The sequence below is a fragment of the Equus przewalskii genome, chromosome 7, assembly GCF_037783145.1.
Source record: "Equus przewalskii isolate Varuska chromosome 7, EquPr2, whole genome shotgun sequence".
Classification (NCBI taxonomy): Eukaryota; Metazoa; Chordata; class Mammalia; order Perissodactyla; family Equidae; genus Equus; species Equus przewalskii.
The window spans coordinates 14,080,177-14,104,862 of NC_091837.1; the positions used below are offsets into that span (position 1 = coordinate 14,080,177).

Here is a 24,686-nt window from a genome sequence, read left to right on the forward strand (position 1 = left end):
CTGGTGCCCAAGTCCCCAGAGACCAGCCAGCGTGCCCTGGGGCTCTCATCTCCTCCTCACGGTTTTCTCCGACCGCAGAGCACTGTGGCTCGGCTCTCCTTCTCCTGGCTGAAGGGCACAGCCCCCCACATCCACCTGCCCTCTCCCCCAACCCATCCCCTCCCAGGAACCCCAGGGGCCTCCAGCGCCCTGCTGGTCAGGAGACTTCCAGGTTGGTGACCCGGGCCCGGCTGTCACAAGGCAAGCCGATTCTTTCCTCTTTGGAGGTCTGGCCCTTTGCCGGGTTCTCTCTTTCTGATGAACTTTGTGGTCTTGGATCAGGCCCTTCAGCTAATTGTACCATAAACAGCTCTCCACTGAGGGGCGCCCATCAACTCCCCCTCTCCCAGGAACAGGGCAGAGAATCTGCATGTCCACCTCCTGCCAGGGCTGGGATTACAGCTGGAACCTTCCGGAGCCCAGATGATGTAGCCCCTAGGTCAGGTCCTTTCTTGGTCAGCCAGGGCTGCTGTAACAAATCCCATAGACTGGGGGGCTTCAACTACAGGTGTTTATTTCTCACAGTTCTGGAGGCTGGAAGTCCAAGATCAGGGTCAGAAAGGTCAGTTGCTGGTAAGGATTCTCTGCCTGGCTCGCAGATGGCCACCTTCTCGCTGTGTCCTCACATGGTAGAGAGACATCTCTCTCCCTTCCTCTTTTTATAGGGCCACAATCCTATCGAATTAGGGCCCCACACTTATGACCTCATTTAGCCTTAAGTAAAGACCTTATCTCCAGATACAGTCACATTGGGGGTTAGGGCTTCCCCTCATGGATTTGGGGGTGCACAGTTCCTTCCATGGCAGGTGCACAGCCAAGTGCTGAGACCCTCTGAGCAGGTCTGGAGAAGCGTGGCTTTGCCTCCTGGCCCATGGGCAGGATGCATGTCAGACAGGAGTTATCCCGCACTCCTGTCTGCTCAGCTGCCATCAGCTCATGTCCCAGTGGGTCCTGCAGGATGGAAGATGATAGTCCAACAGAAGGTTGACCATCCACCTCTGTTCAAGGACCTCCCCCCAACCTCAGTTGCCTCTGAGGGAACTGGGACAAGTTTTGGCCCCGGGAGCTCCCACTGGCTTATTCCAAGTGCCCCTGACCTCCTCTACTCCACGGCAGGTCAGAGAAGCTTGGCATGATTATAGGAGGCAGGTGACCCAGTCCCTGGTCCCCACTGACCAGCAGTGTGGCCTTGGGTGCTACACATTACCTCTCTGGGCCTCACTTGCTTTTCTGTAGGGTGAAGGGGTTGAAACAGACAATCTTCAAGGTCCCTTTAGGTTTGGGGATGGGTCCTGTGCATCAGTGAGAGGCAGTTGGCGGGCTATGCACAAACTCAGATCCTTGGATGTGCACTGGGCATGGCCCTCCTGGCCTCTGCCTCCTGCAGTGTCTGCTGAGGCCAGGACTGCCCAGGAGTCTGCTGGGTTCATGTGTTCAGCCACCGCCTGCTAATGTGCTCGCCTGAGTATCATGCCAGCCTGGGTATCATGCCCCCCAGGTGTCGTGTCTGCCTAGGGACCCCACACAGCCACATTTCAAGGACTCAATAGCCCTATGTTTCCAACACAGAAATACCTTCCCCACAGAACATTCTCTTGGGCAGCTGCTCTGAGTCTGGCCCAGCGTCTGTCCACTGACCTCATCTAACCCAGAGTGTGTCCATTACATTTGCAACTTCAGGTTCGTCACATTGAGGCGAGAGCCTGGTGGAAAAGGGGAAGTGAGAAGTTGAGTGGGGAGCCTCTCTCTCGTTTGAGGATTTGCAGCTGTGATCAATGTCTCCATGAAAGGGCTCTGACTCCACGGAGCCCAGGGAAGGTCCAAGAAGCAGAGCAAAGAGCAGTGTGATGCTGTGTGAGCCAGCAGGGCCTCAAGTGGAGTTGGAGGAATGGATGAGCTCCTCTCTCTAGTAACTTTCTTGCTGTTGTTTGTTTCTCTAAAGATTGGATTGTCAACAGAAGATATGACTCGAGCAGTGAGGATGAAGACCCTCCAGGTAGGAGCATCACTCAGGTTGGACCCAATGGGAGAGGGATCCCGGAGCAGTCGGCTTACACCTGCTGCTTTGTGGACTGAGGAAGGAAGCACGAAATCAGAGAGAAAAAGGAAATATGAAGGCTTGTTTTGTTTTCTCCCATATTTTAACAACATAATAGTAAGAGGCATCATGACTATGGGCTTTAAGTGTAAATATGTTTATAATCATCTTTGCCTTTATAATCTGCTTTTCTGTTGAAGAAAATCATTTCCAGAAGACCAGTTCTTGCTGCCTTTGCCACAGCAAACATCAAGCCTTTGGTCCGACTGGTTAGCACCTCTCGAGAACCGAGCATGGGAGTTATGGGGATGGGTTTCGGCGTGCACTTAGGCCGCAGGCTCTCTGCTGGAACACAGCTCTCTCACATGCAGTTGAACCTGGAAACGACGCTCTCCGTGTGCATCAGGCGGAGAGAAGCAACCTCCCCCTCTGCGCTCTCAGGCTGGTAGCGGCACCTGCATGTTCTGCCCTCAGCTTCACTCCTGCTTACAGTGCCCTCCCAGGGCTAAAGGATGGAGAGGACTTTTCCTCTGCATTTCCTGCACATGCTCCCAGATCCTTCTGGAGAAGTGGGGGGGAAGCACATCTTGGGGCACATTTCTAGCCTCCACTCCTCACTCACATCCCAAATCCTGGGCTAGGAATAAAACCTGCAGTGGCTTCCGTGTGAGAGAGGCCCGTGTCCAGCTGCCCTGGGCACCCTCCATGGCCGGCGGGAATTCTAGAGGACGGCAGGAAGGGCTGGGGCCCCTCACAGCACTGGTTCTCGGGCTAAGTCCTAGAGACTTTCCATAGACACATAAAAATCAAACAGAACACTACAGTTTGAAGGAAATTCACTGCAATGCTAACTTGGGATATGCTAAGGAATGACAATTATAAGTTACTTACATTTCTTTGTATTTTCCAATTTTGTTAAGAAATAAAGCGAACATAACTTGTACTATACTTTAAAAAGCAGTGTCTTCTGGGACCTTTTCTTGCTGGAATATACTAAAGCCTTACAATTTATGATTTTATTATTAAAGTATAAGGATTTTCTTTTACTTGAAAGGCACAGGCAAAGTTTGATGAAGGTGTTAGAAAGAAAAAGGAGGGGTAGGCCCCATGGCCGAGTGGTTAAGTTCGCGTGCTCTGCTTCGGCAGCCCAGTATTTTGCCAGTTCGGATCCTGTACGCGGACATGGCACTGCTCAGTGGGCCATGTTGATGCGGCATTCCACATGCCACAACTAGAAGGACCCACAACTCAATATACAACTATATACTGGGGGGATTTTGTGGGAAAAAAGCAGGGGGAAAAAAAGAAGATTGGCAACAGTTGTTAGCTCAGGTGCCAATCTTTAAAAAAAATTTTTTTAAAAGAAAAAGGATTTTTAGGGGCAAAGGGGTGAGCTCTAGGTCTCACCCATTTTCACTGTGCAGGTCTCAGGACGGGTCCTACTGAGTGTGGGTGGGGGGCCGGGGTCCCCACGCCCACCCTGGTGGTCAGACCTTCTGCTCCTCACAGAGCCCAGCGGGAGGGACTCAGTTTTTATCCCTGAGTTACTCACAACATTTTTCCCAGGTGGAGACTTGCACAGAGGAACTGGCCTGCCTTCCCCTGGGACAGCGGGAAAGCTGTCCTTGCCCACTATTCTAGACTTTAAGAGTCTCCTGTGTTGGATGGACCTTGTGTTGCAACATCTCGCTTAGCTGGGTCCAAATTCCCACCTCCTGTCCCCGAATGTGCTTCAGGAACCCAAGGAAGCATGGAGCTATCCTGCTCTGCCCCCAGGCTCTGCTCAAGGTCAGGCCAGCAGCGCCTGAGGGGTTAATGCTCCACACTCAGCCCCCAGGGCCCGGTGTCTCCCTGGATTGACTGACAGCGACTCTTTAAATTATGTAAGAGGATATCGTGGTCTCCATGTTCCTATGTGACCGTGAAATACAGGTTCTTCACTGTGGGAAACAGGACTCTCAAATCTCTTCTTAAATAATATCTGATTGTTACAATTTTTGCATTTGAAAGTCCTTAGAATTCTGAAATTCTAGCGAATATCTGTGGACCTGAAGGAAAACTGAGTTCACTCTATCCGTGGGGCAAGGTCATGATTGAGAAATGAGGATCAATAAATGACTAAAAAACCCTAGCTTTCAGTCGACCATCTGTGCAGGGAGAGAACCACAGTGGGGTGCAGCAATGTGTGCAGAAAGTCAGAGAGAGAAGGAGTGGTGAGAACACTGAACTCGAGAACAGCGCTGGCCTTTAGACAACAGCATTCCGTGTCGACAGCACCCACGGGGTCAGTGTGAACCGTGATAAGCAGGTGCAGTGGACTCTTAGGAAAAAGCTCCGTGATCTAATGCTGGTGAAAAGTAATCGAACCTGAAGAGGGGGTCGTGGGCACCTCAATTTGTAGCCAAATCAGGCAGGAGTTGTGGGTAATGTGGGGACCCACTGCTGTGCCTGGCATCTGAAGTGGGATGGAAGCAGTCTTGTGGGACAGGGCTCTTAACCTGTGGGCTCCGACGCTGTCTCCGGGTAGACAGTGTCAGAATCGAGTTAAACCGTAGGACGCCCAGCTGGTGTCACAGAGAATTGCTTCGTGGGGGGAAAAACCTCCTACATTTGTTGACTAGAAGTGTCAGCAGTGAAGCGTCCGCTGTGAGGAGTAAAGGAGACACACGGTGGAGAAACGCAGGAGGGGGAAAGACTGAGTTTCTCCAACACAAATTGCATTTTCAGAAATGTCGCATTCGAGTATTCATAAATCTCAAGAACATTGCCCGTGGCCAATAATTATACATTTTTTTCTTGGCTTTTAGACAAAATCAGACATGTACATTTAATTTCGTAATATTACTCGATATATATTTGTAAAAAAATTTGTAAACTACACAATGGTAGGGAAAACTCTCGTTTTAATTTGTGATGCTTTCTGAAGACCCAGAATCTTCAGCTTTATTAATATTCACCCTTAACTAGTACCTGATATAAATACCCACTCATTTTGGCTCAACAACTTAGAATATGTGGGTTCAGGCTGATGGACACATGACCTATCGGCTGGAATCGTGTGGAATCAAGGGAACTGAGATGGGAGTTGGCCGTGCTCTATGCCCATCCTTGGAGATAGATTCTTCACTTCTTATTGCCGTTGTGATTTACCACACAGTGAAATATAAAAATGTAGGTGTATCAAAAATCACGAAGCTTATTTTAAATATTTTTGAGATTGATAATATAGGAAGGTCATAATGCAAGTTCACAAATTGTACATATTTTTAAAGTCCTTATTAATGAACCTTCAGTGAAATTTGGATATTTTTCAAATATAAATAGCTCAAATGGGTTTTAGTTTTTGAGTGACTGCTGCAGACATAATTAACCAGGTTTGATTAACAAAGAAAGAATAAAAGCGCTGCAGGCCATCTCACAGCTGCCCGCTAGGTGGCGCCATGTCACAGGATCCGAAGTGCCCCCTCCTCCCGGTCCTGACGCGGGCCTCCGCCTCCATCCTGCTTCCCGAGGTGCGGACCGGAAGGCGAGGACCCGTCTCTCCTGCGCCTGCTCAGTTCACTAAACATTTCTGTCTCTTGACAACTAGGGATATGCTGACTGCCTGCTCCTCACAAGATTATTACAAATCATAGCAGTTTAAATTCACAGGTAATTGTTCAGTCTTGTTCTTCTAGAAAACTTTAACCCTGAATGTGACAAAACTCCACTATGCCCAACGCCCAGATCAGTGTTCCTTCCTGTAGGAACCTTTCCTTTCTCCCCAAACCAGTTCTTCATGCTGCTCTCCAGGACCGTTTATAAACATCTCTGACAGACTCTGTAACCACTTTTGTTGAGATTGGTGTGGTCTTAAATCTTCTTTAATGAGACAAGCTTAGTAGAGAGCTGAGTCTGTGGCCTTGATTTTGGACATGAAATACAAAGAATACCCAGCAAAAAGACAACAAAGAATTACTATTGCATTGTCATATAATTTAGTTTAATAATTTTAAATCAGTCTGATTTCCTGTATATTTTCTCCAGACTTTCATCTTCCCTACGCTGGCCTGCTTCTCGAGTCATCATCTAAATCAATAATATATTTGTAGGGAACAAACTTGATTGTACAACATACAAACAATAAAACAGGAAATTTATCCGAGTTGTGATAGAATATTGAGAAGGGAAAATATTAAGATTATATATTGATGAAAATAGTAGAATAATAAGAAGTTTTCACATTTTGAGGTATATGGGGCAGCCATTCTGGTTTAACCCTGATTTGCCCTAAAACTTGTTTTCCCCGGAGCAGCCTGACTTACGGCGCCCTGAAGGCGCACAGTCCATCTGCTTCAAACGTCTTCCCAAAGCGAGGGGCGCCCTCTTCAAAGGCGGGATGAATGCCCCCCTCTCTCTGACGCCAACACCAGGACTTCTTTGAAGATAAGCTTTTCTTCCCAGGAAACCAAGGTCAAGTTGACCTGCTGTGCACGTGCTAAACTGCAGCACATCAGCTGCTTGTGACTTTGAGGAAGAAAATTGTGTTCCTGTCATGCTTGATGTATGTTCTTTGTTCCGAAACAATATATAATGCTGCAAGCCACGCTTCTCTGGAGTGCTCCCTTCCTGGTGGAGACTGCGCTTCCGGGCTCGTCCTCAGCTTGGCTCAGATAAACATCACCTGATCGTTCTAATCTATAGATGGTTATTGATTATTTGCGTCGATAACATAAATTATTTGGGATTTCCTATCTGAGACGTAAAGACCACAATTCTCATTATTCTTGTGTATTTTCAGACTTGAGATGAGCAAAAGAAGGCAAATACAAAACACAGAAAATGCCCACATTGAGAAATTGTGGTTACACTTGACTCTGACGTACATCCTTCCAATAGACTCTAAATGCTTGGGGTTCGAACTTTGTCAGCCACCAACAGATTCAAAATCCTCTGTGAGGATTAACAAGGTCAAAAAATTGAGTGAAACAGCGGGTCAGTAGTAATTTTTATATGACTATGAATTTCAGTATTTCATAAAACACACAGGATACGATGTATTGCAACATTAGATGTCTTCTTTCTGTTACACTCTCAGGCAAACATTTTAAAAAAGGCTGGTCTCTGGGGACTTGGGCACCAGCCCCCTTCTGGCTTCCCCCTGGGATCTGTGGATCCCTGAGCTCTGGAAAGGCGCCCATCCTCCCGAGCTGGGGGCTGGCAGAGTTAGCCCAGACTGCTCTTGGCACGGGTGGGGGTGCAGGGTCACAGCCGGGGGCAGGAATGGGGTGTTGAATGCTGGGCCGACCCCCCAGACCTCGCGGTGAGCGAGGCCACCCCTGCCTCCCTCTCCCAGGAGCAGACCACCAGGAGTCTGGGGGCAGCAGAGAGGGCAGATGGGCAGGGAACCGCAGTGGGGCTGCAGGGCACGCTGGGGTCAGCACCGACAGCTGGAGGGAGGGACGAGTGGCCGCCTCTGGTGGGGACAACAAGTGGCTGTGGAGGGCGGTGCCCGGGGTGGGGCGGCGGGTAGGCTGGTGGGCGGGTGGCGCTCACCGAGAACCGGCAGCACGTTCTGGGGGCGCCCGGGGCGCCGAACAGAACGCCGGCCCAGCAGCGGTGCCAGCCCCGATCCCGCCCGGCTCCCGCCCAGATCCCGCCCCGCCCCGAGGACACGTGCGCCCAGGTCCCGCCCCTACGCCCGGCCCCGCCCCTCGCTCCCCCTCCTCTGTGGTTCCTGCCGAGCCGGCTGCGGCGGCGATAACCGGAGACCCCGAGCTGCGGCGCCACGTGAGTCCGCGGCGGGCCCGGGCCGGGGTGGGCGAGCTGCCGGGGACGGGCCGGGGGCGGCGGACGCGAGGGGCAGTGCGGGGTCGGAGGGTGCGGGCGCCTTCATCGAGGAGCCCCATTAGCCACCCACCGCGTCCCCACCCGGGTCCCCGCCGCCCTCGGCCTTGGTGGGGCCGGCAGGCCGCGGACCGTTAGCTGGCTTGGAGTCCCCACCCTTAGACCCCGGGGTTCCAGGCAAGCTGCTTCGGGGGTGGGGTCGGTTCTGCCCAGAGGAGGCTCGCGGGGCCCGTGATGAGGGGTGGTCTGGGGCTGGCTCTGCAGCAGGGGGCGTCATGATCCTAGAGGATGCTGCCACCCTGAATCAATCGAGGAGGCTCTAAAGTTCTCCAGAACCAACTAGAACCCCTGGTGCCCCTCTAGGGATGCGAATGGCACAGGTGGTGGTTGGGTAACGTGAGGCCTCAGGATGGGAGACGCCCCCTCCAGCGCTGCAGTCCCCCTTAGTGGGTGGAGCCCCTATGCTGCACGCTTGGAAAGGCTCCCCGCCCTCAGGGTCTCCAGGCCCCCAACCTGTGCCCCGCCAGCCAGAGGAGGGTGTCCCCTGGACCCTGCTTCTGTCTGCACTGCTCCCCTTAAATTCCCTGGGGAGGAAATAAAAAGCAAACAAATTCTCGCGGAGGAGAAACTTTGAGTCTAATTAGCGTTTAGGCTTCTCATTGAGAAATCCTTTATTCTATTCTTCTGGGCCACCGTGGTTGGAGGGAGAGAAGGCGCCGAGGGTTTGGGCAGGTGGGATTCAGGGAGAGCAGTGAGCAGGGGAGGGGATGCCCCCACCCCTCGCCCTGCACAGGTTTGTTGGCTTCCCCTCTCAGACCAGCAAGGGGAGGGCGGATTTAACCATCTGACTCAGACCCCCTGGAGGGGAGACCGATTGTGCCTCTCCTGATGCTCCTGGACCCCCGCACTATTGCTGGGTTCCCGAGGCCTGGACCCTGACTGCTGGTCTGTGTCACCCGCTCTCCCACCCCAGGCGTGCCCTCTTCTGTGCAGGTGCTGGCTCGGCCCTGGCCCTCAGGCTCCTGCGCGCATGGCCCTGCCGGCCCTCTGCTGCCCCCTGCGGCCCTGCGGGGAAAGCTGCCCGTCCGGGCCTGGCTGACCCCCTCTCTGTGCAGTGGCTCAAGTGGACTTAATGGCCAGGTTCCCGGTTGGGATCATGGCCTTTCCCCAGTTGCTGGTCTGTGCTGAGGTGACTGACTCCTGCCCCAGGTGAAATGTCTGCCCTGCTGCTGGCCACATGCCCTGCCCACCGCCTGACCCCACTCTGGGCCTCAGCACTCACCCAGAAGCAGAGTAGAAATGCACAGTATCCCCTCCAGACAGCAGGGCAGCCAGGGCTCCATGGGGCCCAAGAAGTCTTGGTTTACAATCCAGACCTGTGACTGCCTTTGGGCAGACTCACGCGCCATAACTGCTCTTATCACACTTGTCACACACAGACACAGGCCTAGTTCTGGATTGTGTGGTGGGACAGCAGGATGACTCACGGTAGCTTTAAGAACACTTTCTCAGACTCACACACTCACACAGAGGCACACAGGCCTTTGTGCTCCCGCAGGTGGCACCCGAGGCCCCAGTTGGGTGCGGGTGGAAAAGAGGTCCCTCGATCACTGGAGGTCACACCCATGGATGATGGAGGGTGAGCGTGTACCCTGCCTGTGTGCGCTGGTGTGCCCAAAGTACACGATGGACACACAGATCCTGTGCTCAGACGTCTACACCACGGACACCGTGGGTGTGCCGTGTGTCTCCTGGGTGCTCATCGCTCTCTCTCCCCAGCAGTCTGGCCTCCACTCTGCCTTCAGGGGTGCTTCATATAGTTCTTCCTGGCACCTCCCGGGATGTGACTCTGGGCCCCGTGGCCATCATGTCCCTCCTGGTCTCCTTCTACACCTTCCATGACCCCCCCTGTGCTGTGCTGCTGGCCTTCCTGTGGGGCTGCATGCAGTTGGCCATGGGCTCCTGGGCTTGGGTGAGACTCTTTTCCTGCTGTGGTGGGGGCTGCAGCCTGAGGATGCCCCTGCCTTCAGCATTTCCTTCTTTGCATTCTAAGGGCTGTCTCTGTGTGTATGTGTGAGGTAGGGGGGTGGGGAGCGGTGCCCTCAGCCCTTAGCCCTACCCCATTCTGCTTAGAGGCCAGGACACTTGGAGAAGTGCCCAGGACCTCAGACTCTAGCCTCCCTTTCCTGCTCTCCAAACCAGCCCAAATGGCATATCACCCACCAGCCCTTAACCCCAATCCCACCCACACCCCATCTCCCAGCCCATGTCCACCCTTGTCCTCTGGGACCGGGCAGAGCTGGGACCAACTTGGTATTTCCTCTTGGCTGGCCAGGATTCCTGCTGGACGTCATCTCCTGCCCTGTCAGTCATTAAAGGTTTCACCTCTACTGCTACTGTCACCATTGGCTTCGGGCCGATCCAAGTAGGCTCGCTAGTTGACACGGGGACACCTGCTGGGTAGAGGACCAAGGCCGGGTCCTGACATGTGCAGGCCAGTCAATGTCCTGCTGTTCCAGAGCTCGAAGCACATGGTGCTCGCATGGGTCCCCATGAATAAAACGACCCCTCGGGGAGGTGTTGGAGGTCAGATTCTACAACGGGTCATTTAGGGGACCGGTAATGACAGCCCCGCTCTTTGCGGCGTTTTCCCCCAGTGTGCTTGGTTCCCTCAGAGTGGTTCTGTTCCGCTGCCTCTACTGCACATTCAGCTGGCAGCCTTCACAGGTCATGAGCATCCTGCCAAAATTTCCACCAGCAAATGATTCCCCCACGTTCACTTAGCTAGATGATTTCATTTTTGTGTTTTTTCCAATTCCTGTTGAATGTGTTTCAATGCCATGCTTCTTTATGTTTCTATTTAAACCTCAATAAAAAGCACTAGATCACGATCACCCGTCATCCGAGGCCATCACTGATTCTCCTTTCCCTGGCTTTGACGTTCCTGGGGGACAGGAGCTGTTGTGCCCCCGACCGTGGCTGCCCAGCGCTGTGCTTGCTATGAAGTAGGTCAGAGCTCAGGTGGGTGTGCAGAAAAGACTCGAGCCGCATTGTACTAATGAAGTTGTGGGGCTCTGGTGGCAGACTCAGGGCCACCCCCCTGCCTCTTGACTTGCTGTCCCCATCCAGGTCTTTCCAAGGCCTGGTTCCCACGGCCAAGCTCTGTTCCAGGCTGGCCTGCGACGGTCTTCCTTGATGGCGGGCAGGGGTCAGATCAAGGACAGGAGGAGACGCGTGTGTGAGAATCAAGTTCTGACACGTCTTCCCTCTCTCTCTGTGCTGGGGCTGAATCCACAATCTCCCTGTGCTTATTTCTCACCACACCCCTGGGAGGCAGGTTTACCATCGTCTCCATTTAGAGAGGAGGAAACCCCTTAGAAAGGTGGGGTGAGTGCGATTTCTATATTATGTGCACACACACGTCAGGGGAAGCTTGGCAAATGCGGTTTCATGGGATGGTCTGTCCTCTATTCTGGAACAACATCCTTCCTTTTTAGGGTCAAGACTGTTCCTTGATAGAATCATAATGCGGGTAGAGGCAGCTTCCTTATGCATATGTACTTGGTGACCCTACACCCCCAAAGTCATTGAACCTTGACTAGGTCAGGACAGCCATCTGAGAGCCCCTAGGCTGGGGTGGGTGGGGGTCCTCCTGACCTGCCAGGACAGAAGGGGAGGCGGAGGTTGGAGGTGTCTCCTGGCTAAGCAGCCGAGACTTCTGTGGCACCAGCACCTCAGGCCCCTTGGCCCTGGTGGGTGGCGTGAGCCCAGGGCAGTGCATTGTGGTCGGTGATGGTTGTGTGAACTGAAGGGGACAAAGATTGGCATCAAGGACAGGTGCACAGCTTTGTGACAAATCGGAATGTCTCTGTATTTGTGTTTGATCGCTCGTGGAAGGTACTTTAAAGCCTGTTGGATTTTAATAGACACGCCCTGCAACATCACTGCAAAGTACTGAATTCTCATGATCCTTTGTCACTCTGCCTGCTGGTCGTGCTGACCCACATTTATGTCTGTTATCTTATATAGAGTTAGGATTAGATTCAGGGTCAACACAGAGCCTTTTAAGAACACTCTTGGATTCTTTTCAGTTGTATCCTTAAGGCACCTGTCACTTCTGGAATCCACTCCAACCACGAGGAGGAGAGTCTCTCCAATGCCTATGATATGGACTCTTCAGGAGTTTTTAGTTTTAAAACTGGGACTCTGGAAGGTTCAGTTCTTCATGATTGCACAGTATTTATTTCTTAATATTTTGTTTTTTCACAAACTGATGCTTTTGAAAGAGATATTATTATTGGGCTGTTTGACTTTTGAGGCCATCTTTGGGGGTGGAGCAGTAATAAATGTGGGTCCACTTTCACATTCAGGGTGCAGATCCGTGTGACCCAAACTCTCACACTTCTTTCCATTTGATGACATCTCTGTGTTCCCCTCCCCCTGAGTGATGATGATTCTTTCCTGACACTTGGGAATATGTTTTTTTTTAAACTTAGGTTCCTTTTAAAAAAAATTAAAACATGGAAATCCTCATGAATATTTTAGCATCTCCTGGTACCTTGAACGTTAACGAGTAGAATTGCTCTGGGTTTCATTGCCCTACTTCGGGTCCTTTCAAGTGAGTGAACAAGATTCCATGCTCCCTTCTGGGGGTTACTTTCTATGTTGACGATGCACAGCGCAGTCTTTTATTCATCGTAACAGCTTTAGTAAGATATGGTTCACAAACAATACACGTCATGCTTGAAGGTGTGCAATTGAGCGTTTTTTAGTACATTCACAGAATTGTGCAACATCACAAAATTGACTCTGGAAGCTTTCCCTCATCCCTCCCAAAGGAACACCTTCCCCATTAGGAGAGAGTCCCATTTCCCCTAACCCCTCAGGCCTAGACAAACAAATTCACTTTCTATTTCAATGGATTGGCCCATTTTGAACATTTCATATAAACAGAATCATAGAATGTGTGACCTTCTGTGTCTGGCTTCTTTCACTCAGCACGGTGGTTTCAGGGTTGATCCATGTTGTGGCGTGTGTCAGCCCTTCATTCCTTTGATTGCTGAATAATATTCCATTGTGTGGCTGTAGCAGCGTATTTCTCCATTCCTCAGTTGACGGCCATTTGGGTTGTGTCCACTTTTCGGCTGTTATGACTATTGCTGCTGTGAACATTCCTGTACAAGTTTTTGCATGGACATCTGCTTTCATTTCTTTTGGTGTGTACCCGGGAGTGGAATTTTGGGTCCTATGGTAACTCTCTGTTTCACTATTTGGGTACCTGGAAGAATTTTTTCCAAAGTGCCTGCACCATTTTACATTCCTCCCAGCAGTGTGTGAGGGTTGCACTTTCTCCACATCCTCACCAACACTTACTGTCTTTCTGATTCTAGCCATCCCGTGGGTGTGAAATGATATGTCACTGTGGTTTTGAGTGGTATTTCCCTGATGGCTAATGATGCTGGACATCTTTTCATGTGTTTACTGGCTATTTGTATATCTTCCTGGGAGAAATATCTGCTCAGCTCATTGGCCCTCTTTTAAATTGGGTTATTTGTCTTTTTATAACTGAGTTGCCACAGTCCTTTGTATATTCTAGGTATGTTTCTTATCAGGTATAGAGTTACAAATTTTTCTCTATGTTGTGGATTGTCTTTTCACATTCTTAATGGTGTCCTTTGAATCCCAAAAGTTTTGCATTTTGGTGATGTCTAATTTATGCACAATAGAGTCTTACTAGTTGAAAATGATTTAAACATTAAATCATATTCTCATCAATATCTTGGTTATATAAGTTAACAGCCAGCTGTGAAAGGGTCAGGGAAAGATTCGAATTAGTTCATTTCAAGATTTGCTAGAGATCCGACAGAACTCATCAGGGAAGATATCAAATACCAAATATTTCTTTATTATCCGTTTAGTGTTCATGGGATCAGTATTTATAGCCCCTCTCTCATTTCTGATATTAGTAATTTGTGTTTCTCTCTTTTTTTTCTCAGTGAGCCTGGCTAGAGGTTTACCCATTTTTTAAATCTTTTTTAAGAACTGGTTTTGCTTTTATCAGTTTCTCTATTGATTTCCCATTTTCAGTGTCATTAATTTCTGCTGTAATTTTTATTATTTCCTTTCTTCTGTTTAGTTTAGGATTCCTTTGTTCTTCTCTCTCTAGCTTGTTGTTTCAGCTCTTTCTTTTCTCTAATCTGTGCATTCACTGCTGTATATTTCCCTCTGGGTCCTGCTTTCACTGCATTCCACACACTTTGATAAGTTTTTTACTCATTTTCATTTAGTGAAAAGTATTTGCAGTTTCTCTTGAGACCCCTTTTTATGATCCATGTGTTGTTTAATCTGCAAATATTTTGGAACTTTCCAGCTATCTTTCCATTTTTGTTTCAAACTTTAAAGTCCTTTTTTGTCTGAGAACTTACTGTATATGATTTCTTTTGTTTTAAATTTGTTGCAGTGTGATTTTTTTTTTTTTACCTGGAACACGTTCTACCCAGTGAATGTTTCATGGGAGCTTTTGAAGCCTGGGCATTCTGCTTTTGCTGGGTGCAGTGTTTGATAAATGTTTATCAGAACCAGTTGATGGATGACACCGTTCAGTTCGTCCTTCCTCATGTCCCACCTCCCGTGTCCATCAGTTACTGACAGAGCAGTGCTTACTGCTGTCGGGATGGATTTGTCCATTTCTGGGTCCATCCACTGTGACAGTGGATTTGTCTCTCTCTCCTTGCAGTTTTATCGGTTTTTCCGCACATACTTTGATGTTCTGTTGTTAGAGGCATGTATGTTAAGGACTGTTACGTCTTCTTGTAGAATTGACCCCTTTAACATATGGAATGCCTCTCTTTGTCCCTGAGAATTTTCCTTGTTCTGATATCTGATTTCTGAAATTAATACACCTCCTCTGGAATTCTTTGGATGTGTGTTAGCCTGACTTATCTTGTTCTGTCTGTTTACTTCTAACCTAGCTGTGTCTTTATAATTAAAGTGGGTTTCTTGTGGACAGCATGTAGTTTGTTCTTATTTTCTTAATGTCAGCTGATGAAATCTGTCTCTTACTGGCAGTATTTAGACCATTCCTATTTAAAGTGATTATTGATATAGTTGGATTAATATCCACCATATTTACCATATTTGTAACTGTCTCTCTCTGTTGCTTCTGATCTTTCCTTTTTTTTTTTTTTTGAGGAAGATTAGCCCTGAGCTAGCATCTGCTGCCAATCCTCCTCTTTTTGCTGAGGAAGACTGGCCCTGAGCTAACATCCGTTCCCATCTTCCTCTACTTTACACGTGGGATGCCTGTCACAGCATGGCTTGCCAAGCGGTGCCACGTCTGCACCCGGGATCCGAACCAGCGAACCCCGAAGCAGAACGTTCGAATTTAAGCGCTGCGCCACCAGCCAGCCACTGATGTTTTTTTTTTTGTCTTGTACTTTTTAAATTATTTTTTGCCTTCTCTGCTTTTAATTCAGCATTTTATATGATTCCATTTTTTCTTTTCTTTCAGCATATCAATTATACTTCTTTTGAAGTTTTTAAATGGCTTCCATAGAGCTTACAATATAAATTTACAACTAACCTCAGTTCACTTTGCAATGACACTGTGTTTCTTCATGGTTAGTGCAGGTCCCTTATGACAGAGTCTTCCCAATTCCTCGTACACATCACTTATTCATGAACTATTATCACCCAATGTATTTTTACAGTTATTATTTTGAACAGAATGAATCCGTTAGATCAGTTCAGAATAAGAAAAAGAAAAACTGAACACTTTTATTTTACCTTCGATTATTCCTTCTCTAAGTTCTGTACGTCCATCAGCTTAGTTTATCCTGTGAGCTGGGAAAACCCAGCCCTGATCCCATTTCCGGGAGAGGTGGGAAACCCCGTCTTAGACTGGCTAGGTTTTTGCATTTTAACACCATTCTGGAAGCGTGTTCTAATGGTGGAACAACTGATGCTGCCAAGAGCATTTCCGGGAGGGCACGGGGCCGCTGGCTGCCCTGAAGGTGACCCACGGAGGCATGTGCTCTCTGCTGGACTGGGGGTCCCCTGCCCTCTCGGCCCCAGCCTGCCCCCTCCACCCCTGCCTCGATCCCCCAAGGGAAGGAGACAGACCTGAACCAACTGCCCGTGCACCTGAGTTGAATCCGCGTCTGAACGTCCCTTGGCCTCCAGGATCCATGCAGGACGCCCAGCGGCCACTGCCGCCTCCTCCCCTTCCTGCTGGTCGTTCTCCCCAGACCTCTCGCAGGGACCCCTCATGGTTACACCCATTTCGTAGTCACGGGCACTGGGGCTGGGACTGAGCCAGGGGCACCTAGAGCACAGCTGGGGGATGTGGGAAGACCCTCCGGCTGCGTGGACCAATCGAATGTGGCGGACAGTGAACAGGCGCCCCCGCAGCCAGGAGACACTAGCTCCTGGCGGAGGTCGCCCAGCAAACCCGTCTTGCTGGTTGCTGTGGAAACCGCCACTGGCCTGCTGGGACCTTGAGCCTGCTCCCCTGAGGATGCAGAAGGGCGCGCGCCGCGGGCCAGGCGCAGGGCTGGGCGCCTTGATGGGGCCTGTTCCCGCTGCCGTCCGTGTGGGTCCCGCATTGTCCCCCTCCGCGGACTGGGGAACGTGCCTGACTCCACAGCTGTGCTTTAGTCCCTGCGCTTGGGGGGTGGGCCAGCTGTACCGGGCATCGCACAGGAGGGCCTGGGGGACCTTGCAGGGCCAGCCACCCTCCTCTCTGGAGCCAGAGTCAGGCTGTCACTCTGTGGGTCCCAGGTCTCTCTCACGCTCTGGCGTCGCATGTGCGGCTTCCTCCACCAGGAACGTTCCTCCCCAGCGTTGCTTGTGGAACTTCAGAATCTGCAAGTGTCAGCTCAGAGGTCCCTTCTTCCTGAAGCTTTCCTTAGGCCCTCCTCTGGGCTCCCACAGCCCTCTCAAAGTACCTACAACACTGTCATTCCCTGTGTCCCAAGGAAGTGAGGCCAAAGGGCAGGGGAGAGAGGCTGCTCCTCTCTGTGCCCCTGGGCCCAGTAGAGGGAGTCTGGAGGGGAAGGGAGGCCCAGGGCAGCTGGGGGTTGGGGCTGCGCCCAGGGCTGGGGTGGGCTGGCTCCTGCCCTGAGTGGAAGTGTCCCTTTAGCAGCTGCTGGCCTGGCCTGGCCTGGGCACCTGCTGTACCTCCTGTTGAGCTGGGGCTGCAGCTGCTGTGCTGACTCCTGGCCCCCCGGCAGCCAGCAGGAGCTGAGAGCATGGGCTCCCCAGGAGCCAGGACAGGCTGGGGGCTTCCGGATTACAGAACTGAGAAGCATGTGATGACCAGGACTGGCAGCTGGGCGCCCTGCAGAGATGGCTGCAGCTGGGGGTCATGGCCTATGTGGTGGGGTGAGAGAATGGCGCCCGGGCAGGTTGGCTGCAGGGACCGTGACTGGTCCTGCTGGACTGAGGGTTGGGGGTCTGACTCTTCAGGGGCCGGGCTGGTGGTGGTGGAGGGGGCAGGTTGGGACAGGCTAGGGGAAGAAGGAAGGATCTCCGTCTGTCTAGAGGCCAGCAGGGACACGAGCAAGCCGTGTGCTTGTGTCCTCCTCTGCACCCACCTGCCTCCTTTCCTGGGCCTTGTCCCAAGTTACATGTTTGGCTCTGGGCACAGAGCAGGATGGGTCTTACCACAGCCCAGGAGGCCCCGGGAGGGGCAGGAGTTAGTCCCTGACACCTGTGAGAGCTGGAGCCCTAAGGCCCCTGAGAAAGACCACCAGTTGTGGCTGGGTCAGAGGATCCTCTAAGGAGGAGCTGGGTGTGGCCGGGGCAGGGGGCGGGTGAAGGCCGGTGAAGGAGGTGGTGGCAGGCACCTCAGTCTGAGAGCATGGGCTCTCCGATGCACGGCCGGGACTTCTGGCCTGTGCAGGGTGTCTGGGGTGGCAAATGAGGCTGCAGAAGAGGTGGGGGCCCTGGACGCTGTGCTGGGAGCCTATAGGGTGTGTAGGGACCTAGTGGGTAGGGCCCAACTCAGCCACTGCTCACCATGTGCTGGGGACACACCACACTGCCCATCGCCTCCTCCCCAGGTGGGCCTTCCTCACCAAAAAAGGCTACCGGGAGCAGTACCTGGACCCCCAGGTTTCCATCATCTCCAAACTCAATGGGGTTTCCTAGACCCAGAGGAAGGAGCTGGGGAACCGGCTGTGGGAGGTGGCCGACTTCATGGAGCCACCACAGATGGTGCCTTGGTGCTGCTGCCTGGCGCTGACACCTCTAATCCCCCCCATGCAGCGAGTGTGTGCAGGGGGACATGTGATGACAGAGGGAGTATGGGCACTGTTACAGGGCTGAGCTCAGGAATGGCCTGACAGAGGAGTGGCCCTGGACAGGGCTCTCAGGGGTGTGTAAGACGTCTCCAGGAGGGCAAAGGGGCGCGTCGGGAAGCCAGGCCAGAGGTACTGCATTACGCAGGTGCATCCGGGAGAGCGGAGGGTCTCAGCACTCAAGGCTTGAGCTTGAGAGAGGGCTGGAGTGGCCTGGGGGCCAGGGCCTGGGGCTCCTGAATGCTCCCCTCCCTGACCTGTGCCCTGTGGTCTGGCTCCTCCTCTGTGCCTCCAATGCTGCACTTCCGGCCCCTTCTCCCTCCACCCACATCCTCTACAGCCCCAGGGTCCACCTCTGTTCTGCTGATGCCCAAACTGTAGCCCAGTGACCACCTGCCCATGGCATGGCTGCCTCCTGAAGCACTCCCACCACGTCCAAAGGGAAACCTCCTTCTCCCAGTGTGGTCTCTTTTCACCCAATGAGGCCATGACATCTCCCAGTGCCAGAGCTGCACCTGGCTCGACACCTCCTTGTCCCTCCCTCCTGTCCGTTCCGTCTCCTGACTGTTTTCTGTGCTGCCCACGCTGTCCCTGTGGTCTTCTTGTGGGCCCCCTGGTGTGCTCCATGCAGCAGCCAGGCTGAGCTTTCACAGGTGATGCCATCAGAGCCTGCCAGCCCTTGCTTGCCACCCTTGGAAGGCTCCCTTTCCCTGATGGTGGCCATCAAGTCCCCGCAGATCCTGACCGCTGCCACCCCCTGTGCCCTCTGCCCAGCCCTCCCCCTGCTTCCTGGGTGTGCATACCCCCAAACGTGCAGAGCTGTCATGGGCAGCACACGGTGCCAGCTCCTCTTCTGCACAGCCACCCTGCCTCTGTCCCAGGCAGAGCTCGCCACCTGCTCCCCTGGCCCCTGGCCATGGTGCAATGAAGGGACCCCTCCCCACTAGCCTTGGCGGGTGCCGGGCACAGTTTAGCTCTGGATCTTCAGTGTCTAGACACAGGAGGCTCTTGGAACATTCTGGTTGAGTGAATGAGAGTGACTGTTTGAAAAAACTTGCCCCAAAGAGGCAGACAGGGGCTCAGAAAAGGCCAGAAACCCAGCCTACCTCCTGTCTCTGCCTCATTGTCCCTCACTGGGGGCATTTTCCGGGGGCACAGAGTTGATGACTCAATGGAGCAGGAGCCCTTCCCTCACAAACCCAACTGCCAGCCTCTGTCCTCTCCCATCGAGGGAGCCGAGCAGGGGCCAACCCTGACCCCTGCCTTCCAGGGGGAGAATGTGTACTTCTCGATGACCAATTTCCTAGTGACACCAGAACAAGTTCAGGGCAGATGCCCGGAGGCAAGGCTGCCTGGGAGCCTCCCAGTGGGTCCCTGGTTCCTGCACCAGCCCTGGGTCACCAGCCATGTGCCCCCTCCTCCTTCCCAGGTGAGTGAGGGCTCAGCATGTGCTGCTGTAGCCCAGGCACTGAGCTGAAGCCTTCTCGTGAATCATTTCGTTTAGTCTCACAAACACCCTGCCTGGCAGGAGGTACTGCAGGCCCCATTGAAGAGGAGAAGACTGGGGCTCAGCCACGCTGAGTCACTTCCCCGAGGCCTCCAGCCTGTGGGTGACGGGACTCTGCCCCCCTCAGCAGTCTGCTTCTGGAAACTGTCACTGTTGATTTGTGAGGTTCCTCAGTTGCAGATTTTGTCTGAACACTGGGGACCCGGGACATAGCCCAGGAAGCCTACCTCCATGGCGACATCTTTCTTTAATTGAGTCCAACACTGAATCGCTTGCTGGGCTGGAGGGTAACTGTGTGGGTCCCTGTCTCCTGAGTCCTGGTCGTTGGTCCCACCACAGTTGCTGGGGGTGCCACAGGTCCTGGATGGCGCTGTCCACAAGCGAGGTGAGGCACGTACACAAAGGATGTGCTGGCGTTTGGCAAACACACATGATGTCCCTCCTTTTCTAAAAGCTCAGAGACGTCTAGTTAATGTTCAGTTTGTAGACTGTCCTGAAATTGTGCTGGGACCACAGTTCTGTGTTTTCTGGAATCTGTGATTCCTGTTTGCTCATGCCCTGGCTTCTCGCCCTTCCCTCGAAACTGCTCGGGCTATGAAGTAATTCATCAGATCTGACAAGCAGGCTTTCTGAGTTCCTGAATAGCAGAGTTCCTGCGAGCTCCTTTCAGGGGTCCTGGTCATCTGGTCCCTCCCAGCACATGCACTATGTCCTTGTGGTGCCACAGCCTCCAGCAAACACCTGTAGAGCCTCCCCCCAGACCAGGCTTGCAAAACTCCACCTCTCACCTCAGGGAGCTCCTGCACAGGCAGCCCAGCCAGGTGGGGGGGCCTGCGATGGGGACAGAAGCTGCAGCTGGGAGACCCAGGGAGGCTCGTCAGCCAGCCCGGGGCCTCAGGAAGGCTTTCCCGCAGGGTGTGAGGCTGGAGCCGGATGTTGAGGATGTGCAGGCAGAGGGGGCTGCGTGGGCAAAGGCCGTGAGCAGTGCGAGATGAGGCCCCCTCCAGGGCTCCCGGCGCTGAGTGGGGTTGTCCCTAGATTGGGACTGGGCCAGGGAAGGGGTAGCCCAAGGTCTCAGAGGCCCCGTGAGCCCCTCTGAGGAGCTGAAGTGGATACAGCAGCAGCAGAGCCACAGATGGGCTCCGGGGAGGGGCGCTCAGTCGTCTGTGCATTGGGATGGACCACGCGGGCTGCGGGAAGGGGGTGGACGAGGGCAGACGTGGGACCCACGGTGGTCACTGTGGAGTCTGCTCAGAGAAGGTGGTGGTCTAGCAGGGTGGAGAGGAGGGGCAGACTCAGGACATAGGTAGGGACAGTGGGGCAGAGCAGGAGGCCCCACAGTGTCTTCTGCCTGCTCCTCACAGTCTCAACCCCCATGAAGTCCCACTCTCTCATTTGGCTTCTCAGAGTCCCCAGCCCTTCCTGCCACCCTGGTGTTGTATTCCCTGGGGCCCTGGACATCAGCGTCCACCCTCCACCTGGCAGAATCATGTCTGTGCAAGTGCCTGACACTTGAAGGTGCTCCCTATCTGAGGTGTGGGACTCCCAGAAAGCTCGCCTCCATCCCCTCCTGGCTGATGCTAAGAACTCTGTGACCATGAGCAGGCACTAGTGTCCCTATTTTACAGCAGAACAAGCCAGGAAGGGACTAGCCTGTGGTCCCTTGGCCAGTGTGTGGGGTGCTACTTCCCTACAGGCCCTCTAAGGATGGTCCTACCCTTTGCCACTCCCAGAACCTCCACCCTGGCATGAACTCACCCTCCCAGAGTCCCGCCACCTTCCCTGTCATCTGAGTTGGACTAGAGGAACTGGGCCTGGGGGCTCACTTCTGACTCCACCGGGGAGACAACTATCAGGAGAAGAGTCTCATCTACTTTGGGGTACAACACTGCACCCCTATCTGGCCAGGGGATGCTTGTCCTCCCTTCTCTGACCACCTCCTTTTATTTGCACCCTCCAGCTTTCCCATGTGCCCCAAACTCAGGGAACCCTGGGGGCTAAGCACGGATGAGGCGTGTCCCTGTGGCCTGCAGGGCTGGGTCACGAAGGTGAGACACCTCCTGGGCCTGGACAGCTCTGCTCTCTCACCACCTCAGCACCCTCCATCCACTGGGAACCTGCCGGGCTGACGAGGAGTGTCCTGAAGGGGAGACGGGAATGCACAGCCACATAACTGAGGGCCCTGTCTTCCGGCACCTCCACTGGGATGGGGGCTCAGGGGGCCGTGCTGGGACCCTGGGTGGCTCCAGCGTGCAGGCCTGGTGGTGCCTCTGCGTCTCTTCTTTCTGCCAACAGCCCCCTGCCACTCCCTTCCCAGGCCCTGTGGAGATTGGAGGGCTTGGAATTTGTCTTGTGTTTTCAAGGCATAAAAACGGTCCAGTGTGTGGTGTTCAGTGGGACCCACAGGACCTGTGAGATCCAAGGCTGGTGCCTCGTGGAGAGCAACACTATGCCGGTGTAAGTGTCCTCGATACCCAGGGAAGGGTCCCAGGAGCAGCAGAGCCTGCCCCTTACCTCCCCCCACCTGCAGGAAGGCCCCGCTGGTCCAGGCTGACAACTTCACGCTGTTCATCAAAAACCCTGTCACCTTCAACAAGTTCAACTTCTCCAGGTAAGCATGGCTGGTCCTGGCTGGCCCCAGACCCTCCTTGTTCCCGTCCTTGCCCAAACCCCCGGCTGCAATCCCTCTCAGGTCCAATGTCTTGGAGACCTGGGACACCACCTGTTTCAAGTGCTGCCACTGTGACCCATGCTTCAGCCCCTCCTGCCCTGTGCTCCACATCAGGGACCTTATGGCCATGCCCATAGCTGGAGGGGTCTTGAGGACCTGGCATTGCTGCTGGGTCTCTGGGAGGCAGAGTTTTAGGAGGGCTTGGGGAGAGAGAGGGCCCTGGGCCTGCGTGCTGGTGGAACAGTGACGCACTGTGTGTAGGTCGGTGCTCTGGGCATCCCTGGCCCCTGGGATTGTGACCTGGACGCCGGGGGCTCTGACTGCCAGCACCACGACTCCTTCCAGCTGCAGGAGAGGAGCTACAACTTCAGGTGTGGCCCCACTGCCCGCCTGCTGCTCCTCAGCCAAGTCCTCCCCCACCTGTCCTCCCGTGGCGTCCGGGACAGACCACACCCTGGCCCGTCCTTCTGGACGGTCTGCTGTGTGTGTGAGGGGCCCCAGGGCAGGAGGGGTGCTCTCAGCTCCAGGTCGCCCAGCACAGGCTCCATCCAGCCTCCCTCCTGAGCCCTTTGGCCTCCACCCCACCTGTCCCCGCACCCCTGCTGCAGCTGGGACCCCTCACCCCCAGCCCCTCCTGCACTCCACTCTCCTCCAGCATCTCCCTCCACGCCACAGGGGGCTTTCCTTTTTAATTTTCCCTTAAGGTTTTATCCAAAAAACTACAAAATCTATAGAAAACTTCAAAGGTTAGTATCGTGAAAACCCATATAGCCTTCATCTGGGTTCACCACGGCTGTTTTTGTTTTCCCCCCAACATTTTGCCCCATTTGCTTTCTCTCTCTCTCTCTCTCTCTGGAGTGACCAGGATATATTTAGTTAGATGTCACATGAAATCATTGGAAAGTAAGTGGCAGATATTCAGACACTGACCCCTCTCAACGCTATCCTGAGAGTGAGGACTGTCCCCTGGTGACCGCTGTCCTCTTGTCACACTCAAGAAATCTAACATTGGCAGATAAATCGAACGTTTAAATTTCCCCAGCTGTGCCAGTCATACTCCTAGATCTTTCTATTTTCAGACCCAGGATGCACTCCAGGATCTTGCGTTGCAGGTAATGTCGTGTCTGAGTCTCCTAAGCAGACGTCCCCCATCCTTCTGCCACCACATGTCACCTCGTCACTCTCACACATATGTGCACACAGCCACCAGGCCTAGAGGTGATGCCCCTTGACACTGCTCGCTGAGCTCGGCCTGGCCTGGCTTCACTGACCCCCCTAGCCCTTCACAACCATGTGGGGCTGGACCTGCCCATGCCCTGCCCCCTCCCCTCTGTGCTCTCCCCCCCCTACATCTCTGCCTCGAACTCCTTCCTGATGCCTGGAAAACCAGCCTGACAGTCTCCTGGCAGGAAGGCCCCTGTCCATGGGGGGAGTGAGTCCCCTCTCACTCAGGCAGCCCAGGCCTGCCCCACCTCCCCGACCCCCACTTCCCGCGTCTGTTTAGGGACCCTTCTGTCCCCATCCCCTCAGCAGGCAGGGAGCTTCTGAGAGGCAGGTCCCAACTTGCTTGTCCCTGTGTCCTCAGCAGTGACACAGGGCTGAGACCCAGGACTAGGCTGGGGGTGGATGGAGTCAATGGATGAGTAAGATGAGGCCTGTGAGGGCCGGGCCAGCCCAGGAGTGGGCAGAGCAGACCAGTAGACTCTCCTGCCCCCAGGACAGCCACTCACTGGGGGAGGCCTCAGGCGTGGAGGCCCGGAGTCTGCTCCAGCTATGTGGGATCCCCTTCGACATCCTCCTCACTGGGGAGGGAGGGACCAGGCCAGGGTGCATGTGGGCAGACAGGGCAGACGGGTGGTAGGCAGCGACAGCCCAGGTCTCTCAGGCAGGGAAGTGTGGTTCTGTGCAGCCAGATTCCAAGGCAGAGGAGAAAGCAGCCTGACAAGAGGAGCTGTCTCAGCTGCTCTGGTGCTGGGGTCCTAGGGCATGTCCCCTCCCAGCTCCAGGCCTCATCCATGGAATGAGTGCAGTGGGCAGATGATCTGACCCCCTGGGACCCCAGGCAAGGGCACAGGCACCTCTTGGGCCCATTACCACTCAGCTCGTGAGCGCCAGCCCCTTCCTGGTGGAGCCCTTGGGCTGTGGGGGTCTGGCATGGGGAAGAAGGTGGAGGGGCTGAGTTGGTGGGCATTGGCATCCTTTGGGACCTTCTGTCTGTCTCCTTGGTGACCCCCAGCCCAACACCCTGCTCACTGGGCTGCAGGGAGCCATAAGGTGGGGAGGCTGTATATCTGGACACATATGTCA

At 53.6% G+C, this 24,686-nt stretch overlaps 2 long non-coding RNA genes across 4 annotated transcripts; both read left to right on the forward strand.

The window, feature by feature from the left end:
* The first annotated feature begins 7,774 nt into the window (after positions 1-7,774).
* On the forward strand, positions 7,775-12,192 carry LOC139084722 (uncharacterized). 2 transcript variants are annotated; one of them, XR_011542374.1, is made up of 3 exons: positions 7,775-10,328; positions 11,075-11,285; positions 11,995-12,192. It is a non-coding gene; the product is annotated as an uncharacterized lncRNA (long non-coding RNA). The 2 variants fall into 2 exon arrangements; XR_011542373.1 differs by having other exon boundaries at positions 7,775-11,285.
* Positions 12,193-20,551: 8,359 nt separating this feature from the next.
* On the forward strand, positions 20,552-23,109 carry LOC103564355 (uncharacterized). 2 transcript variants are annotated; one of them, XR_011542376.1, is made up of 3 exons: positions 20,552-22,165; positions 22,239-22,319; positions 22,641-23,109. It is a non-coding gene; the product is annotated as an uncharacterized lncRNA (long non-coding RNA). The 2 variants fall into 2 exon arrangements; XR_011542375.1 differs by having other exon boundaries at positions 20,552-21,756; positions 22,072-22,319.
* The last annotated feature ends 1,577 nt before the right edge of the window (positions 23,110-24,686 follow it).